The sequence below is a fragment of the Octopus sinensis genome, linkage group LG4, assembly GCF_006345805.1.
Source record: "Octopus sinensis linkage group LG4, ASM634580v1, whole genome shotgun sequence".
NCBI lineage: Eukaryota > Metazoa > Mollusca > Cephalopoda > Octopoda > Octopodidae > Octopus > Octopus sinensis.
In genome coordinates this window covers 138,562,713-138,582,467 of record NC_043000.1, presented here as the reverse complement: position 1 = coordinate 138,582,467, position 19,755 = coordinate 138,562,713, and the positions used below count along the sequence as shown (strand labels likewise).

The 19,755-nt window shown below is 36.7% G+C and overlaps 1 non-coding gene across 1 annotated transcript; it reads left to right on the top strand.

The window, feature by feature from the left end:
• Nucleotides 1-340: 340 nt before the first annotated feature.
• On the top strand, nucleotides 341-443 carry LOC115211332. The gene has a single exon (XR_003881601.1). It is a non-coding gene; the product is annotated as a U6 spliceosomal RNA (small nuclear RNA).
• The last annotated feature ends 19,312 nt before the right edge of the window (nucleotides 444-19,755 follow it).

The following is a 19,755-nucleotide window of genomic DNA, read 5'->3' as shown; positions in this document are numbered from 1 at the left end:
GTCACGACTGTGATTATGCTCGGCTTGATGGGTCTTCTTCTCAAAAATAAACTTAATGTCAAAGGTCTCGGTCATTGTCTCCTGAGGGCCCAGTGCTCAAACGGAACTCAGCTGCATTGTCTCTGTGGGGCCCAATGCTCAAATATATATATATCATCATCATCATCATCATCATCGTTTAATGTCCGCTTTCCATGCTGGCATGGGTTGGATGGTTCAACTGGGGTCTGGGAAGCCAGAAGGCTGCACCAGGCCCAGTCTGATCTGGCAGTGTTTCTACAGCTGGATGCCCTTCCTAACGCCAACCACTCTGTGAGTGTATATACACACAAATACATATATATGCATGCAGTACATATGCTAAAATTGGAATGATACAAAGAAGATTAGCATGGCCCCTGCACAAGGATGACACACAAATTCATGAAGCATTCCATATTTTTCTAAGGTAGCGAGCTGGCAGAAACATTAGCATGCTGGGCGAAATGCGTAGCCATCTTTCGCCTGCCGTTACATTCTGGGTTCAAATTCCGACGAGGTCGACTTTGCCTTTCATCCTTTCAGGGTCGATGAATTAAGTACCAGTTACGCACTGGGGTTGATGTAATCGACTTAATCCATTTGTCTGTCCTTGTTTGTCCGTCCCCTCTGTGTTTAGAAAAAAATCCACCTTTTATCATTTCAATAATGAAAAATTAAATTACACCATCTAGAAAATGACATATTATAGAAAGGTTAAATATAATATAATATAAAACATATAACGATGATTAAGTAATGTGCAAAATAATAAATAAAACGTATATATATATACATTTTATTTATTATTTAGCACATTAATTAATCATCGTTATACATTTTATATTATATTTAATCTTTCTATAATATGTAATTTTCTAGATGGTATAATTTAATTTTTCACTATTGAATTGATAAAAGATGTTTTTTTTTTCTAATTTATATATATATATATATATATATTATATTTTGGAGAAATTTGATTTAGTATTTCTAAATTGAATTTTTCCCTGTCAGTTTGGATAATATTCCCTCATATTATAATATTATATATATATCTATATATATATATATATATATATACATGTGTGTGTGCATGTATGTATCTTATATATAGAGACAGAGAAAGAGGGGCAGCGAGTGTGAGAGAGAGAGAGAGAGTAAGTATATACATATGCAGAGAGAGCATACATACATAAAGAACTAAGTACAGATACATATACAGATATGCACATTGATACAAAGATATGATTGTATGTGTGTGTGTGTGTGTGTGTGTGTGTGCATGTGTGCTTGTATGTGTTCTTTTATGTGCATCTTTATGTATTGTCTTTGGTAGGAAATCTACATATAAATATGAATATATAGATGTTAATCTGCATATATATGAATATTCATGAATCTGTATGTGTTCTTGTTGGCTGTGGTTTTGTGAAGCAATTTCACTTGCATCTGATGTTACTTTTGAAAAAAAAATACTTATTTGCACATATAGACAGATTGTACGATGCTTGTATACAAATCACTATGCTACGTAGTAGTTAAACATGGACTATGATTGAGAGGAAGAAATGGAAACAGCATGAAGATGACGATGATGATGCTCCAGTGAATGCGTAATGTAAGTGTGCATATATGACAAAGTGTAAATGTGTTGAGAAAAATTGTGTTTAAGAGGCATCGGATGCATTGTGCAAGAGAAAAAAATAGATGGGGACAGTATTATAAAGAAGTGTTAATCTCTAAATTTGTGAAGGTACATGGCTTAGTGGTTAGGATGTCAGCATCATGATCATAAGATTGTGGTTTCGATTCCTGGACCGAGCAACATGTTGTGCTCTTGAGAAAAACACTTCATTTCACGTTGCTCCAGTCCACTCAAATGGCAAAAATGAGTAACACTGCAATGGACTGGCGTCCTGTCCAGCTGGGGAACACATATGCCACTGAAACCGGGAAACCAGGCCCATGAGCCTGGCTAGGCTTTAAAAGGGTGCATTTATTTCTGCAATGAACTGGCATCGAATCCAAATGGGGGGAACACATACACCACAGAAACTGGGAAACCGGGCCCATGAGCCTGGTTAGGTTTGAAAAGGGCAATGTTTATCCTTAATCTCTAAATTTGGAAGAGGAAGACTGAAGAAGATATGGGATAAAGTGGTGAAAAATTATCTCTAGCTGTTGAGTCTCACAGAAGTGATGACAAACAATTGAGGTGATTGTTGATTTGTTCTGTTGTAGAAGATTTACATAGCTAAGTAAAATCAAGGCTGTGAAGGCAGATTATTTGTGACCCTGCCCCTGCATTCAGTCTGTCCCTATCAAAATTCTCTCCATACAACCCAGTTTCCAAATACCTCCCCCATCCTCCCACCAGAGTTCCTCACTTACTGTATTTCCTTCCCCTCTATCACCCTCTATCGCCCTCTATCGCCCTGTCTCCCTTTGCTGCCTCATGAACTCACCAGCAAACAACATGCCCTGTTCAATCTCTTCCCCTCTACAGATCCTCCCAACACCCTTTACTTCTATCTGTATCCACCCATTGCATTTCTCCCGCTATACTTCCACAATCCCAATCTCTCTCTCTGTTCCATCTTTGGTTCCACTTCACTTGTATACATCTATCAGTCTTTTTGCAGAACTGCTAAGTTACGGGGACATAAACACACCAGCATCGGTTGTCAAGCGATGTTGGGGGACAAGCACAGACACACAAATATATATACACACATACATATATATCATATATATATACATATGTAAGACAGGCTTCTTTCAGTTTCCATCTACCAAATCCACTCACAAGGCTTTGGTCGGCCCAGCCTATAGTAGAAGACACTTGCCCAGGTGCCACGCAGTGGGACTGAACCCGGGACCATATGGTTATTAAGCAAGCTACTTACCACACAGCCACTCCTGCGCATCATATTTTCTTTTTTTTTTTTTTTTGTACATCTAGGATTACAATGTTCAATGAACCCTTCACTATTCACAATGATATGCTGTGATTGGAATGGAATTTGTCTGCTATTTCTAGTAACTTACAACTACTCGGAATATATAGAAGCTCAACTTATGAATAAGTGATCAGAAACATTGATAGATGTCAAGATGCTGAGCTGCAAAGATGAGAATTTAAAGAAAAACATCAGAAATAACAATATTTTTTTGTAGCAAACATGTAAAATTAATGCTAGCAAGACAAATAATGAAGTTGAAACATTGCGGTTCCTGCTGCTACTGCTGCTGCTGCTGATGATGATGATGATGACGATGACAATGATGGTGATGACAGCAGCGGTGACTGAGGTGACAATGTTGATAATCACAACCTTGAAGATCATGATGTCCCTTATGACCACAACTACCATTGTTGACAATCACCATAACAACAACATTCATGATGACAACAATGGAAACGCTGACAACAGTAATGATGATGATTATGATGATGCTGATTAAGACAACAGCAGTGGCAATGGTGATAAACAGTGTTATTAAGACTATTTTTATTGTTGTTAACATTATTTAAGGTGATGAGCAGGTAAAATTGTCACCATACTAGACAAAATATTCAACAGCATTTCTTCTGAATTTATATTATGAGTTCAAATGCTACCATGGTCATCTTTACCTTTCATTCTTTCAGGATCATCATCATTATCATCATCGTTTAACGTCCGTTTTCCATGCTAGCATGGGTTGGACGGTTCAACTGGGGTCTGGGAAGCCAGAAGGCTGCGCCAAGCCCAGTCTGATCTGGCAGTGTTTCTACAGCTGGATGCCCTTCCTAACGCCAACCACTCCATGAGTGTAGTGGGTGATTTTTACGTGCCACCTGCACAGGTGCCAGACGAGGTTTGCAACGAACACAATCGGATGGTGCTTTTTACGTGCCACCAGCACGGAGGCCAGTCGGGGCGGTGCTGGCAATGGCCACGTTCGGATGGTTATCTTACGTGTCACTGGCACTGGTATCACAGCTACAATTTCCATTGATGTTGATCGATTTCGATTTTGATTTTGATTTTCACTTGCCTCAACAGGTCTTCACAAGTAGGGTTTGTGACACGAGAAGGAAAGGTATGCATAAGTGAACTGGCTACATCCCAGGTAGAGGCCATGGGTTATGGTCTCACTTGTCCTGACGGGTCTTCCCATGCACAGCATACTTCCAAAGGTCTCAGTCTCTGGTCACTTCCTCGGTGAGACCTAAAGTTCGAAGGTCGTGCTTCACCACCTCGTCCCAGGTTTTCCTGGGTCTACCTCTTCCACAGGTTCCCTCAACTGCTAGGTTGTGGTACTTTTTCACACAACTATCTTCATCCATTCTCGCTACATGACCATACCAGCACAAACGTCTCTCTTGCACAAGTACCAGTTGAGCACTGGGGTCGATTTAACCAACATATATCTTCATCCAAAGTTGCTGTTCTTGCACCAAAATTTGAAACCATTATTATGATTGTTATTTGCTAAACCAATTTTGTGAAAGTAGAAAACAATTGATAAGCTATTTTAAAGTTTGTTAATATTTTTGCACTCTAGGATTTCATTTATTTATCCTTTATGCTTTTCTAATAACTCTCAGTTGCCAAAATGCTAATATTTTCTCATGTCAAAACCATTATATTCACAGCATGCTGAGATAGAGTAGAGTGTGTGCAAAAGCTATTTTGAACCATGGATTTACAACTACAGAAATCTTCCAAAAGCCTACAACATTATAAAAGAAAATATACACATTTGAATTTTTGTAAATTTTATATTCAGAATACTGGCATGATTTATAGAGGATTAAACATGTTGCTTGCATGTATTACAGACGTTGCCAGCAACTTGCTAAATTGCTTGCATAGCAGGTAATGAACTGAGAGGGTAATGAACTGAGTAGGTATCAGTTTGTAAGCTGTCTCCATAGTAACTCATTCCATGATAGAGTATGTATGTGAGTGCAAGAGACAGAAAATGACAGAATGAGAGACAAGAAGACAGAAAAGGAGAGGCAGATATTTAGAGAGAAAAAGAGAAGAGAGAGAGAGAGAGCAAGAGAGAAAGAGAGAAAGCATAAGAGCATGTGTTGAGTTTTTAATACCTTTTTTTTTCAAGCAGCCACAATTAAAAGGCATTTACAGGAATCTCTGTCCATCATTTGTTTTGTTAGATCCTCAGTTTCAGGTTTTGTGTTTTTACCGGCTTCATAATCTAGGTTTTGGGGTCATAGACAAGAATCCTCTCTTCAAACAATCTACACAAAGAATATTTATTTATTTTTTGTTGTACAAAGAACAACTAAGTTCCTTTCATTGGTATTGCTTTATACACATTCAAAAATAATTATTTATTGGTGCAGGAGTGGCTGTGTGGTAAGTAGCTTGCTCACCAAAGCCCTGTGAGTGGATTTGGTAGACAGAAACTGAAACAAGCCTGTCATGTATATATATATTATATACCTATTATATACATTACATTATTCTTGTAATTTACTTAATCTTTACTTTTTAATTGTTATTTTAATTTTAACTTTTCTATTATATGTAATTTTCTAGATGGTGTAATTTAATTATTCATTTTGAATTGATAAAAGGTGTTTTTTTTCTAATATTCTCTATATATTATATTGTGTGGAATTTGATTTGGTATTTCTAAATTAAATTCTTTTTCCTTGTAAGTTTGGATTTTATTCCCTCAAATGATAATAATTATATATATATATATATATTTATATGTATAAATGTATACATGTATATATATATGTGTGGTGTGTGTGTGTGTGTTTGTATATATTTGTGTATGTGTGCTTGTCCCCCCTACCATCGCTTGACAACCGATGTTGGTATGTTTATGTTACCTTAGCAGCTCAGCAAAACAGACTGATAGAATAAGTACTAAGCTTACAAACAATAAGTCCTGGGGTCAGTTTGTTCAACTGAAGGAGGTGCTCCAACATGGCCACAGTCAAATGACTGAACCAAATAAAAGAATAAAAGAATTAGTCTTTGATGTTATCAACCATGATATATCAAAACAGCATTTAAAAGGTTTTTTATTTTTATGTAAGAATTAAGCACAGATATGACTCTATGATTATATTTTCTGTACATGTAATTCTGGGTTTGATTCTGCTGTGTGACACCCAGAGCAATTGTCTTCTACTATAACTTTGAGCAGATCCAATACCACATGAATGAAATTTCGTAGATGGAAAATGTGCAGAAATACAAATGTGCGTTTGTATTTATGCATATTTTTGTTTGAGTGTATCATCATTATTATTTTGCATCAGTTTTCTCTGCAATTCTGGAGTGTTGCTAATCTCTGAGGAGGAATACCACATCCTAGTCATTAAATTTTTAGATTGGTTTCTATGCCTGGATCACCTGCTCTACTGCTGTAATTAGATGTGAGCAGTATTGCATACCTTACCATTTTCCCGTGAAACCACTTATCCTCCTGAATATCCGGAATCATTTCACCTGATATCCAACTTTCATTCTTAACACTGTCCCATTCCACCCACATTTTACATTAAACACCTTTCTGTGCCACCAAATTATTTCTCCTTCTTTACTGCCATAACCTCTCGCTCTCCCCATGCCTCACCTCATAGTCTTGCATCCCACCTAACCTCATGTCATCTTTCTTTCTTTCATCCTTCCTTATCTACTGCAAGGAGATCTTAGTCTTAAATTGTCAGGCAACCTCATTAGCCATGGTGTCATGAATTAAGTACTCAATGCACACAGTAAAGTATTTGACATTAGGAAGGGCATGTAGTCATAGAAACTATGTCAAAGGCAGCGAGCTGGCAGAAATGCTAGCACGCCGGGTGAAATGCTTAGCAGTATTTCATCTGCCGCTACGTTCTGAGTTGAAATTCCGTCGAGGTCGACTTTGCCTTTCATCCTTTCGGGGTCGATTAAATAAGTACCAGTTACGCACTGGGGTTGGTATAATTGACTTAATCCATTTGTCTGTCCTTGTTTGTCCCCTCTATGCTTAACCCCTTGTGGGCAATAAAAAGATAAGAAATGTTAGCGCTCTGGGTGAAGTGCTTCACGGAATTTTGTCTGCCACTACGTTCTGAGTTCAAATTCCGCCGAGGTCAACTTTGCCTTTCATCCTTTCGGGGGTCGGTTAAATAAGTGTCAGTTACGCATTGGGGTTCGATATAATCAACTTAATCCATTTGTCTGTCCTTGTTTGTCCCCTCTGTGTGTATGTAGCCCCTTGTGGGCAGTAAAGAAATAAGGAACTATGTCAAAGTAGACAGTGTAGCATGATGTTGTCAGATTCATCAGGTCCCGTCAAACTTTTCAATCCATGTCAACACTAAAAATGGACACGAGAAAATGGTGATAATTTGTGTGTGTGTGTGTGTGTGAAAGTATTTGTTTTCTGTTGACTTCACACTGATTTAACACTAATCAGCAGTAATGTTTGGTTGTGTCCCCTATAAACAATACATGCCAAAATGAGATACGTTCATTGTGTGAAGTCCAGTGGAATAAAGAGTGCCTCGCATAAAAAAAAGGAATAAATTCACAAGGTAAGGTTTGGCAGCAGGAATGGCACTTGGCCATAGAATAAATATTGCCTCATTAAATCTCATTCAATCCATGCCACCATGGAAAAAGGGGAGACATAAAAACAACAATGATGCAGGTGGGGGGGGGCAACAATAACGATGATAATGACAATGGTGGTGGTGGTGGTGATGATGGCGGTGGCAGCGGTGGTGGTGGTGGTAGCAGTTGTGGTGGCAGTGGTGGCAGCAGTGTTGATGGTTGTGGTGGTGGTGGTTTGGGGATGGTGGTAGTGGTGGTGGTGGTGGCGGCGGTGGTGGTGGTGGCAGCAGCGGTGGTGATGTTACCAGTTGTGGTGGTGGTGGTGGTGGTGGTAGCAGTTGTGGTGGCGGTAGTAGCAGTTGTGGTGGCAGTAGTGGCAGCGGTGGTGATGGTTGTAGTGGTGGCGGTGGTGGTGGTGGTGGTTGTGGTGGTTGTGGTGGTGGTGGTGGTGGTGGTGGTGGTGGTAGTGGTGGTGGTTGGGGTGGTGGTTGGGGTGGTGGTGGCGGTGGTGGTGGTGGTGGTTGTGGTGGTGGTGGTGGTGGTGGTGGTGGTGGTGGTTGTGGTGGTTGTGGCGGTGGCAGCAGCGGTGGTGATGTTACCAGTTGTGGTGGTGGTGGTGGTGGTGGTGGTGGTGGTGGCAGCAGTGGTGGTGTTACCAGTTGTGGTGGTAGCAGTGGTGGTGGTGGTAATGACGATGTTGTTTGCGGATGAGGAGGAACTGGAAGACGATCTCTATATACGATGATGACAACGCCGATAAAGCAACAAAAGGCAAAATGACCCTGTCAATGTTTGTGCGCACAAACTGCAATGAAACTGAAAGTAAACCTTACAAAGCACTAAACAGAGCTTTCTATCTTTTCTGTCAAATCACTTCCATTGTTGTTTTCCTGTATAAATATTAAAACTTCAAAATATGTAAAAAAACAAAGCATACATCAAGATTGTTGTAGGAAAATAGAATCAAACAGGCATTTATGTACATATACACACATGTATATACATACATGCATACATACATACATATAGATAAATTGCGTATATAAAGGATTCATTTGAGATTTGCCTCTTCATTTAATAATGAATGAAACACTTTCTTAGTTATATAATGCAGATGTTCATTTATTGCTCATTTAAGAAATGATGTAATTTTTAATGTAATGAACTTGCATGTGAATCAATCTTCGGTGTGTTTCTCTGCCGCAGTAAGAAGTATATGGAAGTGAAATATAATAACATAACATAACATGACATCTCAGCTACATTGCAAAACTTTCTTCGCTGTGTAATAAAAGAGACAACAATGATGGGGCGAAGAAGAACATTTTTATAAATGATTAATCATAATAAATTGAGAGAGAGAGAGAGAGAAATAGATAAACAGATAAAGTGAGAAAAACTGACAGAAATATCAGGGCGGAGTGTAAGCTGAAAGGTTTGATAAAATTCTGCCTTCTTCATGTTACTTAATGGTTTATGTTTGAATGAATATTTAATCTCCAGTTTTAAATCACTATTTAAGCCTTTTTCAAATGGAAATATTGAGAAAATGGGAAATATTTCTTGTTTTCTTTTTATTTTTAATTTTTATATATATTTTATTTTATGTATTCATTCATTTATCTATTATTATTTTTCAAATTTTTAATCAAGTGCAAACTTTCCTAGTGAACAATAAATGACTTGCTTTAACAACTAAATATTTTTCATACAAACCTTTTTCCCCTCCTCTTATTTATTTAATTGATAGTTTAACTCAGTTATTTATTTTAGCAGCCATATTGCACAAAAACTGTAATTATTATTAATCATATGACAATGGCAGCAGAGTGAGGCGAGGAGGAGAGTTTTTGAAGGATGGAGAGGAAGGGATGTATGTGGAATGGAATGGAAGGGAAAATAGTGGAGTGGACAGCGGAAGAGAGTGATATAGAGGGAAACTAAGTGGAGTTGAAAGTGCAAAAGGGAATGAAATAGGGGGGGAAAAATGGAGTGATGTGGATAAGGGGGGGGGTATGGATTAAGGTTGAGTAGAAGGGAATGGATTAGGATTGATTAAAACAGAGTGGAGGGAGAGGTAGGGAAGTAAATGGCTGAGGATTTTAAGGGAGTGGAACAGAGGGGAGTGCCGGGAAGAGGAGTTTAAGGGAGTGGAGGAACAGAGGGGATTGCAGGGAAGAGGAGTTTAAGGGAGTGGAGGAACAAAGGGGAGTGCAAGGGAAGAGAAATGAGTGGAGAGAAGAGGAAGTGGATTTGAATAGAATGGAATAAAGTGAAGTGGAGTGATGTGAAGGTGGAAGGAAATGAATAAGAGATTGGAGTTGGAAGAACTCGACTAGTTTAATAGGGAGGAGAATGGTTTCAAAAGCGGTAGAGTGGATGTAGGATGAAAAGAAGATGATTTGTATGGAGTGCTGTGCAATGCAGGAAATGGTAGAGCACCAAATTTAATATTCCCCCAGAATTTGGTTTTATCCCCCTGTGTCAACTGACTTTGATCTTTTTTTACCCTCCTTGATCAAGAAAATAAAATATTTTGACAAGATTCAACCTTACAAAACAGAAAGAGCAAAAATAACAGGAAATACCTGGTTTGTGTTGATTAAATAAATATATGCACGCATTATAAATATAGAAATGCGTATTTCATTATTTCAAGTTAAAGCCACTCCTAGTTTTCCTGCCCACTGGCATTTATTGAAGCAACAGCAGTGGAACTTGAATTCTTAAAAGTTAAGAAGTTCATATACTGAGCTGCAAAAGTGAAGATGGTCAGTTTTTAAACAGGCTTACCATAGTAGCTTCGATGAAGATAACAAGAAACTGAGGAGATTAGTAATAGGTAGGAATATAAATGAGAGAGAAATTTATAGATAACCAAAATACTGAAATGATAGTCAGTGCCCTTCTTTCAAGAATTGAAACACAACCTATAGGTTGTTGGGAACAGCACAGTTAAATTGTTTGTTCCTTCTCGAGCCATGCCTGGCTCATAAGGGCCAGTTTTCCAGTTTCCTTGGTGTGTAGGTTACCCTCCTGGATAGGACCCCGGTCTGTTGCAGGTGAGCTACAAGATGCAGGAGGAAAGAGTGAGAGAAAGTTGTGGCGAAAGAGTCAGCAGAAGTTTGCTGTTACCTTCTGCCGGAGCCGCGTGGAGCTTAGGTGTTTTGCTCATAAATACACACATCACTCAGTCTGAAATTTGAACCTGAGATACCTCAACCGCGAGTCCGCTGCTCTAACCACTTGGCCATGAGCCTCCACAGTTAAATAGCAGTCATTTGTTGTTGTACAGAACCCATTAAAAAAATGGACATATTCCACATATAATTAAGGAGCTTGCTTTCAAAACCGGTATAAGTGCATATTCAGTCTATTTCATGACAACCATTAAAACACAATTTGCAAGTTGCTGGCTTCATGCACGTGAAAGTTTTTTCAGTCAAATTGGGATAGATGCCATATAGACAGTAAATGAATCTTAGTCTTCCAATGAAAACCAGATGTATTTAGATACTGAATTTCCTCAAAGTCATTCAGATGCATATACTCTTTTACTTGTTTCAGGCATTTGACTATGGCCATGCTGGAGCACCACCTTTTAGTCGAGCAAATCAACCCCAGGACTTATTCTATTGTCTCTTTTGCTGAACCGCTAACTTATGGGGACGTAAACACACCAGTATCTGTTCCCAAGCGATGTTGGGGGGGGGGGGACAAACACAGACATACAAACATATACACACACATATTTATATATGTATATATATATATATATATATATGTATATATATATACGACAGGCTTCTTTCAGTTTCCGTCTACCAAATCCACTCACAAGGCTTTGGTCAGCCTGAGGCTATAGTAGAAGACACTCGCCCAAGGTGCCACATAGTGGGGCTGAATCCAGAACCATGTGGTTTGTAAGGAAGCTACTTACCATACAGCCACTCCTATGCCTAGTTTTGAAAGTAAGCTCTTCATATATTGTTCCAAATAGACACCTCTGTATGTGTAAATAACTGTATAAAATATAGAGTAGAGATTACAACTTTACAAGTAATCCAAAAAATACTTAACAAGTATGCAGCCCTCCCCATGAAGGTCTTTCATATTAATATCAAAAGAATAAAAACATAACACATACCAAATAAAAAACAAATGCCACACTTTTAGAGCAAATATTTTAACCATTAATGTGGTGAGCTGGCAGAAACGTTAGCACGCCAGGCAAAATGCTTTGCGGTATTTCGTCCATCTTTACATTCTGAGTTTAAATTCCACTGAGGTCGACTTTGCCTTTCATCCTCTCAGGGTCGATAAATTAACTACCAGTTGCATACTGGGGTCAATCTAATTGACTGGCCCCCTCGCCCAAAATTTGGGGCCTTGTACCTAGAGTAGAAAAGAATATTTTAACCAATACTCTAACAATTCTGTCATTTTTACGACCTTTTGTGTGCCTCATGTACATACAATGATTATTGTTATTACTATTCTGATCATGAGCACTAAGAAATTTCATACTTGAAATTCACATAATGCTCTACATTTTACCATTCTTTTTACTCTGGAGTCAAATAGGAATGCAATGTCAATTACTATACATATTTTTCTATTCTTGTCAATGACTACAATATTTGGCTAGTCGAGTTTCTTTCCTCTTTCACTTTGTATTTGCAACTTGCACTGCAATTTCTTTTCATAGTTTTCATACGCTTGCATTTATGCATTTATATTCCCACAATTTGTTATAGGTTTCTTCTGCGCTTGCAAAATCACACTTCCATCAAAATCCCAAAATTCCAGTAAATTATTACCAGAATCTTCTCATGCCTACATATTTTTTTATTCATTCAGAACTATGGACATTCTGATATATGTGAGATACAGTCACCTTTGAATTATTATGCCTTTGGCACTTAGTTGAGCAATTCTGCTGATCTTTCATCCTCTTGATCCAATTTATCCTTAGTACCTGTTCCTCCACTGCCACGATTAATTCCTCTATCGCTTTCTCCATTATCCATATTTTTAACCATAGCCAGTTGTCCTTGTCCTTCTTTATCTTTGGGGTTTTTTTGAAAAATGCCAAGCGAAGACCTTTCCTTCAATGTATGAATTCCATTTTTTTCGCTTTTCCCAAATTTTCTATTTAGGGTTTGCCTATTTTGTATATAGTCCTCCACTCATTACCACCTTAAGGAGTGCTTATTTTTCTTCAAGACTTCTGCCTTAACTTGTCTTCACTATTTCTCCAGCATCTTTGACACTCATTAATCCTGTTTCTTGTTTTGCTCTTTTCTTTTACAATTGCTCCACATCAGATTTTGGATGCATGCTTCTATGCATTCAGAACCATTTCCTCATTTTCATTTTGATGTTCCTCACCTCTTCCTTTCTGAAATCAATGAATCTGTTTCCACACCTTTGTAGAAGAATAACCTTAGGTTGATTGCTTGTATGATATTCTTGTATTCTTTTGGATGTCAGCATCTTCTTCTTTCTGTAGAAATATTATTAACAAAGTGTTTTCTTCATTTCTATACTTTTGATTTTGTTGCTTTCAGGTATTCTCAGATATTTACACTCAAGTGTCAATGATGTAAAACTTTCACTAATAATAAGAAGCACTAAAAAATAAGCCCTTAAGGTGAAACATAGGTCCATCAAACATCTTCATCCACCTTCTCAAAAACTAAACCCTTCCACATTCAACAGGAAGAGAGAAATACACATGATAGTATGGAAAGAATCCTGTTTGAAACATCTGGAAATACACAATAAAATAATCCTTTCTACTATAGGCACAAGGCCTGAAATTTTGGGGGAGGTGGGCCAGTTGAATACATCAAACCCAGTTTTCAACTGGTACTTAATTTATCAACCCTGAAAGGAAGAAAGCAAAGTCGACCTTAGTGGAATTTGAACTCAGGATGTAGCAGCAGACGAAATAAGGCTAAGCATTTCGTTTGGCATGCTAATGATTCTGACAGCTCACCGCCTTCATAATAACAATAACAATAATAATAATAGTAATAATAATAATAATAATAATAATAATAATAATAATAATAATAATAATAATAATGATAATTGTCCAATTTACATTGGACAATATGTTGGCATTATAAAATCAAAACCGCTGACAAATGGTATAAACATCATCCTGAAGCTGTGACTGAGGGAGAAAATGTGTCGATTCTATGGGACTTCCACGTGCAGACCAACAGGACTATAAAAGCCAATAAACCGGATATTATTATAAAAGATCAGACAAAAAGGACGTGTTTATCAATTGACATGAGTATTCCCTGTGATCACAGTATAGCAGCGAAAGTATTTGACAAGATTAGTAAAAATAAAGACCTGCTAATGGAAATTGAAAAAATGTGGCATCTCAAGGCGACTACAGTACCAGTGATTGTATGATCTCTAGGAATGATAAAAAAAGGTACTGAAACTTATTTGAAAATGATTCCAGGCTTACCATCCCTACAGGAAGTGCAAAAAATCGTATTAACTAGAATGGCTCATGTACTGAGGAGAGCACTATTGCTGTGAAAATAACATCCATCCATGAATTTATTTATTTATTAATTTTTAAATACATATTTTATCTGTGAATTTGTGTGTGTAATCTGGGAATGCATACAATGCCCTTCTCTGCCCTAGGGGTATGGAAAACACTCGGCAAGAAACGGAAGATAATTTGAAGAAAGAAGGAAAAGACATAATAATAATAATAATAATAATAATAATAATAATGACAATATCAACAACTACAACAATAATAATAGTTGTGTGTGTGTGTGTGTGTGTGTGTGTGTGTGTACTATAAAAAATTGCATAGAAGGGCAAACCAACACATGGAAAAATCACACACAAGAAATGGACATGCTCCTCCTTCATCAGTCATCTTCCAAAAATCATAACAATTTCATGCCTCTAAACGATAAGATTGTTCATTTTGGAAGTTTCGCTTAATTTAATTCATATTAAAAGAAAATAAAAAGAAGAAAATTCTTTGAGAAGTGTATATGAATCATTAAAAGGGATGCGAGAAAGCTTTCGTTATTATGATCACCATCATCATCACAACAACAATAATGATGATGAAAATCATTCTCATTACTGTTGTTGTCATCTTCCTCATCATCATTGCCGTCTTTTTTATGCAGACTCTCCCACGTTGGTGTAGGTTAGAGGCATCTTTTCAATGCAGTACTTTTTGGTTGAATGCCGTTACTGGTGCCAACCCTTTTAGTCATGCATGGATACATTGCACCTATACTAAAAGTCAATATACACATGGTATCATTGGGTGTATTTATTGGTAGAAACCTTTCTTCATGCACATTGAAGCAGACGGGTTATATGAAAGCAGTTTGGTGTCATGTAAAAAGCACTCAGTTCACTCTACTGGGTGTTTGGTGCTAGGAAGGGCATCCAGCCATAAAAAACCCTGCCAAAAAAAGATACAGAAGTCTTGTGCTGGTTCCTGTCAAACCATTGAACCCATGCCAGCATCGAGGGCAGACGTTAAACAATGATGATGGTGGTGTTGGTGGCGGTGATGATCATGGTGATGATGGTGATGATGGTGATGGTGTTGATGGTGATGATGATGATGATGATGGTGATGGTGATGGTGATGATGGTGATGGTGATGGTGATGATGGGGATGATGATGATGGTGGTGATAGTGATGATGATGATCATCATCATCATCATGTTCATCATCATCATCATCATCATCATCATGGTGATGATGGGGATGATGATGATGGTGATGATGATGATGATGATGATGATGATGATGATGATGATGATGATGATGATGATGATGATGATGATGATGATGATGATGATGGTGGTGGTGGTGGTGGTGATGATGATGATGATGATGATGATGATGATAGTAGTAGTAGTAGTAGCAGAACATGGGTACTGAAAGTTGCAGAAGTGCAAAAGCAAGAAAGATGTAAAATTTGTAATCCTAAAGACAAAAGAAAAAAAAAAGGAATGTAAATACTTGCAATTCTTGAGAAAACCCACCTAGCAAAATAAAATTTATGACCTTGCGCTCACTTTCTCACACTATATCTTCCTAATAACCCCTCCCGTAACCAGCACTCATTCATTACATACCCATCTCTAGCTCCTCCCGCACTATGTTTGAAGTCTTGAGAACTTACCCCCCACCTCACCTTCTCCAATCCCTGCTCTAATTCATTATATACACCACCCTGTAACTCGGGTGTATGGCTGCTGCACCCTCCTCGACACATCTTCTTTGTCTAACTCTCCTCTCTCTCTCTCTCCTTGTCTGAGGTAGTCATGTTCCTCTTCTAATGCAAGACACCTTTTTTCTCTTTCCGTACTACCCTGCTTTTCATTTGTAGGTGTCTTGTTCTGCAGTTGGTGCCACGATAAAAAGCACCCCGTACACTCTGTAATACGACTGACATTTAGAAGGGCACCCAGAAGAACTTGTTGCAGTCTTCTAAATTACAAGTTCCTATCAAAGCATCCTACCCATGTCAGCAAGGAAAACAGATGTTAGGGAATGATAATGATGTTGATATATATATATATATATATATACTTCTGGATCTCACTCATAAGGTTTTGGAATCTTACGTTGTGCATGAACTTTATTTTTTGAAGGACACATTTTAAATTCTGTTGGATTTTACTCATAAGGTATTGGAATCTTACATATATGTACCATTCTGCATAAACAATGGATCTACAACTTCAATATCCCTACATATCTTACATCTAGTTTTTTTCCTCCACCTCACTCTCTATTTTGTATCCTATCTAAACTAACTATTACTTAACCATCCTCTCACACCGTCTCCGATGAAGGGATATAATTAATAAATATCCTGGAAACAGCTGTAAAGCCTTCTATCTATAAATCTTCTAATATCTACACAGCCTTGGTTTTTTATTTCATTACACAAAAAAATTCTTCTATCTATCTATCTATCTATCTATCTATCTATCTATCTATCTATCTATATATATATATATATATTTGTGTATATATTATATATATATATATATATATATATTATATATATATATATATATATAATATATATATATATTAATATATATTTATATGTGTATATATATATATATATATATATTAATATATATTTATATTTATATATATTATATATATATATATATATGTATGTATATATATATATATAGTGGAAGAGAAAGTGGGAGAGAGAGAGAGATCTATGTACATATGCACAAGTATTTGATAGCTTTGAACATTTTTAGAATTGCCTGTACTTTTATAGACTACATTTCTCAGTATGTGTGTATATATGTACCTAGTGTATATATCTGTGTGTGCGTGAGAGTAGTTATATATCAAATATTTAATCACCTTGATACCAATAGATTAGAATGAATTGTAAACTGTAGAAAAGGATCAAATTCTAATATGTCTGCTCCAAGAAAGAAAAAAAAAGAAAACCATGAGTAAAATACATTGGACAAGGAGACAATTCAGTGTCTGCAATATCACTTGAATCTATACCGTATGAGGTCAATGAATTACTATCAATAACTACACTGGAATCACACTACATAAATTAAATATTAGTCACAAATTTAATATGAATTTTGTAACCGAAAACATGAGAACAGTTAGTGTTATATTCCACTATCTTCACATATATTTGTATAGGAAAATAAACTTTTCTCAAAATATCTAAATATTAAGCTTTGAAGGAAAGAGAAAATTGGTAAAATAAGAAGAAAAATATAATGTTGTTCAAAATTGTTTTGGTTAATTAATGGTCTTTCTTACATTTGTCAGATCACAAGAAAATAATTAAAGTTTCTTTATAGTTTTAGATATATAGGTGCCATCTATAGAATTTCAAATTATTAGCCAAACTTTCTGTCTCGGCAGCATGTCAAGATTGCGTGAAACTGCATTCAGTTCATTAATGCTCTTCAAAATATTGATTTCTGTTTTTTATATATTGATCTGAATTTGATGAGACTGATAATTTACAAAGAGATCAATGAAACCTAACGATTATATCTTTGTGACAACAGTTCTTCATTCTATTCAATGTCAAGATGTTTAGATTCAAGGATCAATATATAGGTTTTCAGTTTGGCTGCTGACACTATTTGAAGTTTCCTTATAATCACAAGACGTTGGTTTGCTACAGCAAGCTATCAAGTTCTGATTGCAAATATTGGTTGTATATCTGTTTTAGTAATGACATCCTTTGTTGGCATCATTGCTCCTTTAAACTCTTATGTTTACTCGTAGGAATCTACTCCGAATCAATAGTTTTGGTGGTGCAGGAATATAATATTTTACAGATCTGTGACATTCTAAGTTGGAAATTAATGGACTGGATCTCTCTTCTATTTTTAAGATTCAATTACCACATATTATAGCATCAATCTAAAAGGAAACCTGAAGATTATTGAAATGAGAACTGAACAATTGAAGCAAACTTAATGTCTCTAAGCTGTATTTCCATCTATACACATGACTGATGATGCTACTAACTGTTAAATAACAGCTGTCATTTTAAGCTTAGTATGTTCTTACTAGTAAAAGTTTTGACTCGATACCAGCAAAAAGTTTCCAAAGTGATTTTTAGTTTACAAAGATTTCGAAAGTATTATTTCAGTATTCAAGATTCTAATCTAATTAGTAATCTACAAGTGTAACTTTTCTCTTTCTGCCAGATATTTATATTGAAATGAAGACAAATTATATTCTAATAAGCTAGGTGAAATTCTTCAGGTGTGGCTGCATGGTAAGAAGTTTGCTTCTCAACTACATAGCTCTGGGTTCAGTCCCACTGTGTGGCACATTGGGCTGGTGGCTTCTACAATAGCCTCAGGCTGACCACAGCCTTGTAAGTGGATTTTGGTTGATGGAAACTAAAAGAAACTCATTCTGCGTGTGTGTGGGGGTGTATAAGTTTGTGTGCACGTGCATATGTGTGTTTGCATGTGCATGTCAGTGTATATATGTCAGTGTGTGTATGTGTGTGTTTTTGTGTCTGTTTTTATCTCCCACCACCACTTGACAGCTGGTGTTGGTGTGTTTACATCACTGTATCTCAGTGATTTTGCAAAAGTTATTAATAGAATAAGTATCAAGCTTTGCAAAAAAGTGATAAGTATTGGGTCAGTTCATTCAACTAAAATTTCTCCAGCATGGCCACACTCTAATTCCTGAAACAAGTTAAAAATAGAAGATCCATAGTCTTAAAATTGATGTTGAAAATGAATTTCAAATCAAACAATATTACAAATATTGTAGACAATATGTAGAGTCTAAAATATTGTATTAATGTATCCCTCATGATATTTTTGATGCTAGTGGTGATGGTGGGGTGGGTAGAACAAGGCTCAATACTGGTTTAATAGTAGAGAGTATGATGATTTTAATGAAAATAAAGGTAACGATGATTCTGTTTTATTATTATATCATGTGATATCCTAAGGTATCACTTCAACATTGTTGCTTTTGTGCCTTATGTGTTCTTTACCACAATATAACCTGACCAAGATGATTCTCTTCTGGTCCAAAATGGAGAGTCTTCTTTTGTTTCTACTAGGATTACTTGTGCTTGTAGCATATCATATTAAATCACAAAACCATATGAAACTGAGCTAAGACACATAAACACTATCATAACTTTGATACTCATTGGATAGAGAAGGAAAGGCAGTACCCATGACACTTTTTGGAGCCTGTGAAACTAGGAGAATAATTCTTTTACTCTTTTACTTGTTTCAGTCATTTGACTGTGGCCATGCTGGAGCACCACCTTTAGTTGAGCAAATCGACCCCAGGACTTATTCTTTGTTAGCCTAGTAGTTATTCTATCGGTCTCTTTTGCCAAACCACTAAGTTACGGAGACGTAAACACACCAGTTATCCTAACTGCATGACATTATCCTCATTTTAAGGATATGACTTTAACGTTTGCAACAGTAGGGTCTCTGCAAAGAGACCCAATTCCAGGTAGTCATGTAAAATCAAGCAAGAAGATAAAGTACGTCACTCAAGAACAGCTACACTCCCTCCAACAGGTTTCCTCATCGTTTCTCTCATCAGACCTCACTCACAATGCTTTGACTAACAAGAGGCTAT